The following is a 6,000-nucleotide window of genomic DNA, read 5'->3' on the forward strand; positions in this document are numbered from 1 at the left end:
GGAGACAGCTCGTCTGGTGAGGGAGCTAGAGGTCCGCGACGGCGAGATCGCTGCTCTCGAGGCGAGAGTTACCGAGTTGGGCGGCGACCAGCGGTAGTTCGTTTGTTTGCCTGTTGTTTTTGTTGTTGGCTGTACTGCATACACTTTTGTACTTTTTAGGACATTTATTTGGGACTTTCGGACTTTGTTTCGGGCACGAGCCCCCAGTTTGGTGTACAAATTTCTTTTTGGTTGTATATATGATGGGCTGAGTGCCTTTGCTGCTGGGTTGTCTTGTTTGTACCTGCAGGTTAGCTTTAAACAGGTTTGGTAGATGACGGTTTATGCCGTCATACTGCCGAAATTTACATAGAAATTGCACATAAAACACATATTTGTACACATGGCCTAAGTTAGTGCAAGACAAAGACTGGTTAAAATGCAAAAAAAATTCCGAACATGATCGGACGGTAGGGAGGGTTAGCCCCTAAAAAAAATGAAAATGAAAACATATAAGGTTGAAATGTGATATAAACCGGGAGTGAAATGATTCCCCAAAAAGAAAATTAAAAAAGAACTGGATAAGTTTGAAAAATAAATAATTAAATTGGTGAAATGATTCCCCAAAAAAGAAAATTAAAAAGAAATAGATAAGTGTGCTGAATTGACGAAAATGCCGATCTTGCCTCGAAATACGTGCCCCTGGAATTAGGAAACTCGAAATACGGTAATTGGACGGAATTACTAAAAATAATAACCATACGAATAGGAAATTATGCTTTAAGGAATTAGGAAAGATCCAACGCGGAAAATCACAGAAATACAGTTGAGGAAGAGGCGCAGCATGAGCTGCGTCCCTTTGAAGAGGTGCAGCAGGTGCTGCGCCCTTTCCCCAGTGTGTCCGTCCTGACAGATTTTGGGAAACAACTTTTAGTATAAATATAGACGTCGATGGAGGTTTTATTCACATAATTCTTCCGTCTTTCTTCCGTATATTACATAAAAACTGTTTGAAATCTATATCTTATTATTTAACATATTCATATATGTTTCAAATTAATTTAGTCATAAAATTAATTACAAATCTTATGCATGCAAACTAAAACAAAAGAGATAAGAAAATCAATTTCTCACCAAATAAATTTCGGTCAAATGGGCACCAACAAGATCTCCTTCTTGTTAGTTCTTGAGCTTTCCATATTTTAAAGGATGATCCTCCAAAGGCTTCAAGTGTAGAAGCCACTCCTCTTGATTGCACCCAAAATTATCCCATATCTCTACTAAATAATATGTGCTAGATATTTATTTAATAGTTTACCTTAAAATTGATTACTAACACTCATATATTACATTAATAATTTTAGTAATCTCTATGAACAATTTTTAATCAAAATCTCATGTTTTTGATGAAAGAAAAAGATGAACATGAGAGAGAGAGAGAGAGAGTTTTGCATGTGTTCTTAATGGTTGAGAGTGTTAGAAAATATAAAAACAAAAACTCACCTAAAAGGAGCCAAAGCCACCGGTTTTGTGAGAGGAGGACCAATATATGGTCCTTCACTTTTTATTTTGTTCTTTTTTATATCTTAGACTTGTAAGACTAGGTGTAGGTTAGTCATTATTAGATTATTTTATCTCATAAAATAATTCACCCACTAACACCCATAACACTCATTATTTCGGTCCATTTATATAAAATGGACTACCATTTCATTTTGTCAATTTGTCAATTGTCACACAATATGTCACATGTAGTATGTTACATGTTATTAATTAATTTAATGCATATTTATCCCATAAATATCATTTTACAAATTAATTAAATTACATTCAAGAAATTGACTAGTGATACTTGATCACATAAATAAAATGGGTCATAAAATTATAATTCACAACATCTTGTAATTATAATTAACCATTCATTCTAATCTCTATTGTTTCTCAAACAATGAACAATTTTTAGTAACAAAGCATTTTATTACTAAAATAAATCTTATTTAATCCCATTACAATAAGATAATATTATTCTCTCTCACAATTGAATTGTTCAATTTTAATGATCTGATTAACTTGCATCGTCATACAATTAATCAACTTTATAGATAAGGGCATCATCCTTTAGGTGTGACCTTAAAGGATCAACTGACCACCGCCGTCCCACGACAGTAACGTCAAACTCTAGACAGCCAATCGTTACCGATTAATGTTGATCAGTTGACTATATAATTGAATCATCCCTTACGTATTCTTTATATGAGATTTAATAATGATATTTAAATCATGTGATCGCACTATCGTTGAGGACACATTTCCCAACAATCTCCCACTTGTCCTCGACAAGTGTGCGTCACCAATTCTCTTGTTCTATTACTATCTCCCACTCAATGCAAGGTGTCTTTCGGGTCGTACTTGCAAGTGATCATATCGAGAGTGGTTTCCTCGATCTGGAGAATAACTGATTGACCGGATTTATCTATCATAGATACCTTCCGAGCGTGGCCACGCATTTCCAGTTCATTACTCCTCGAGTGGCCCTGAGATATTGTTTTAACCCTGACAAGGGGGTGGACAATTCCTATCGCACTTATTCCCCTCGACTAGCCACAGCCATCATAACCCAAAATATGCCCATTTGACCACATTTACGAAGGTCGTAGTAACACAAATCAAAGTTAATCTGAAACTGTGCCATCTTAGGTGAACAGTCTTTAGTCAAAAGAATCGACTCATTAGAATACTATAGTAGCTCCCGCCACGACCAGGCTTTATAAATTTTCCAGAACTCTATAAGCGGTCACTGCCCGACAAAGTGTTCCTAACAGTCTGCCTATGTGATCGACTAGTCATCTCACATGATTCTATGGCACTTGAACTTGCCATCAATCGCATCACACTCTAGTCACTTCGAGACGTCACCTCATACAAGCGACTATGGGCTAATACTATGTTAATCCAGGTTCACTTTAACGGGGTTCAATGTTGTCTCTACAACCCGTTTGGATGTAACAAAGTATAATAAAAGAGTTTTAAAGTAAAACTCGAACGACAAATGCGATTATCACATATGAATAGTCAATGCCTGATTACTATTTCATGTTCTATAATCTAATTTGATCTTGTATGTAGTTGTTCATTTCAATTTAATTGAAATGACATGACTCATCATGTTTAGCCTATGAGAAGGCTTTGGTTAGTAGGTTTTATCAATTTCTTGTACCTTACTCAACCTTACTACATACTCGTTTTCCTTTGTAATGCATACATTTGCATCACAAAACTTTCTGAGTACGTGTCGAGATCCAGTCAAGACATAGGCCCTCTAGCCTAAGAATAGCTCCCACTGTTTTCACAGTGTGCGGGACTCATCCTCTTGCACATCTCATGATTGCAAGTGTACTCAATTTCCGTTATAAATATCTCTCATTGTTCTTTATTGCCTAGAACGATTCTAGAAAATCTATTTCTTAAATAACATAGCCACAATGGTGTCTTAACCATCCTAATGTGTTTTGATTATGATTTTGTCGGAAACCATGCGCAATTTCAATTGTCAATTGTCACTTGTGTAACACCCTTACACAAAATTGCATCATAAACACTTTGCTTTACTTCCTTAATGCTTCTGCAAGCACTTAAGGGTAATCTTTATGGCTTACTAGGTAAAGATTACTTAAATTCGATTTTGAAAACAATTCATCATACTCAAGGTATATGAAGTGTTATACATCATTACTTATTTAATTGATCCGGCAGCGGAAGCAAATGAAATCAATCAAATATGTTCAATTTAATTGAACTAGTCATGAATCTTATCAACATAAGACTTCTTATTGACGCTAATATCATGTGGATTTATCTTCATAAAACCGGATATTCAAGATGTATTATAATACTCCAAAAGTCTTAAATCATTCGCAATGATCAATATGTCATCCACATATAAGACTAATAAAAATTTCCGTAACTCCCACTAAACTTCATGTATAAACACAACTTCTCGACTTATCGAGAAACGTTTTATAACATGATAAAAACATTGATTCTAACCCATTGATGTCCTACTTAAGACCATCTCTTAAGTTGCACATTATCTTAGGATTGCAAGAATCTACAAAACTCAAGACATGTATTGAATACATTCCTTCTAATTGAAGAAGTGGGTTTTAGATTCACTCGCTGTGTATTTCATAATAATTAAACACAATCCCTAAGAAGATCCAAATAGACTTAAGCATTTCAACCAGTGCAAAACTCTTTGACACCAATCTTGCTACGAAATTGCAAAACCCTTTGTCACTAATCAAGCCTTTTTATTTCGGATTTTCATGGCTCTAAGCCTTGTAGTGAGTTGTAACTTAAACACTCTTATGTAAGTCATATGTTCATTACTTTCCAGAAGTAATCAACTTCAATCAAACAATTTCTTTGTAAGTTGCTTATTCATCATTTTCAACAAGTGATGACTTTAACCTCCTAGGTTTTGAAGAAACAACGTCTTCCACAAAATGTCTCAGTAGTCAAGAAAGACCAGTTTCTTGGGACATAACATTCTTTGTGGCAGTCTTTGTGGCTCTTGAATAATTTCTCCCACTCTGTCTTCTAGAAATAAACTTGTATTTTAGAAAGACAGCTTCACGAGCCGCAAACCCGTCGTACTCGTGATAATTGAAAGGGAAAAATGAGCATTTGTTTCTTGTGAAAACTTACAAACATGGTAACCTACCATTTCATATCTCATATGATTCGTTTTAGATTTAGTGGAAAAATAATTTAGACAAAATGATAAAATCCCCTAAAGGATCAAGTGACTCAAAGTAACTTGATCGAAGTTCAAACCATATCGAATAGCGTTTGAATTCTTATCCAAACACACATTATTCCATAATGCATGCTAAGAGAGATTAACTTGTGATACTATATCACATTTCCTTTGGCTTATATCGAAGTCTTCACTTTGATAATCCCATCACGACTAAATCGTGCTTCTTTGAACTTTTGAACTTCTTCAAAGATTTCTCTTTTTACCTTATTAAGTGAACACATTAGTGTCAACCTAAATCGTTGGTAAAAAAATGATCAACCTATTTTGGATCAATGATTTACAACCTCGATCTCCTTTTCAACCAAAAGGCACGAGATATCTTGCTTTGAATACAAGATACGCATAAACCATTAACAATCTAATGGCTTCAAGAGTACTCGATAACTCTTTGTGTTCATCATTCCAGAATTTAAGGTTTAATCTTGGGTTACCAATTTGAGTCTTGCATCATCTTCATGATATATCATTCTAGTTTGGTTTAGAATATTATCACCTTGATAATGGGCTAGCCATACATCAAATCGTGGTGTATAGGGTCACAAAAGTGAAACCTCTTTTGTATCTTAACAAGTTTGTATTCTTATTTAGAGCTTATGTACTTAATAGTCACAATTAAGTACAACTCCAAACCCGAAAACTAGATTGAGTACACAATGACTCTATCTCTCGACATCATTGATGCTAGTCATCATATTCTAATCATTCTATGTATCAAGTACAATGATGTAAACCACCACCGGTTTCTATTATTGACGAAGTGGTACTAGCAAAATTTATGTCAATCATATAAACATTTAAAGAACAAGATTCTATTAGATGTCCCACAACTAATTTGTTGATTCTTCAATAATTTTGGGTAGTTTCCTTTCTAGTGTCCAACATTTAAGACAATGGAAACTTTATCGGTCGGAATTGATAGGTTTAGTATCGTCATTCTCAACAACTTTACCTTTGACATTACCTCGTATCAATTCCATTCTAATCTTTACTTCTTGAACCTCGTCCTCATCTTAACGGTTTATGAGAATGCTCCCACTCATTTCAACGAGTCTTTGTTTTGAGAAGCAAAATTGAATTCATGAAGATTACTCTTCATTTGTTCGTTTTAGTCTTAAAACTTTCATTGAAGTGGTTGCGTTATTTTGGTCAATTACGAATTCTGACAAATCTAATTACCAAAACAATTTAACGTTTCAAGG

This window comes from Silene latifolia, chromosome 1 (genome assembly GCF_048544455.1).
Source record: "Silene latifolia isolate original U9 population chromosome 1, ASM4854445v1, whole genome shotgun sequence".
NCBI lineage: Eukaryota > Viridiplantae > Streptophyta > Magnoliopsida > Caryophyllales > Caryophyllaceae > Silene > Silene latifolia.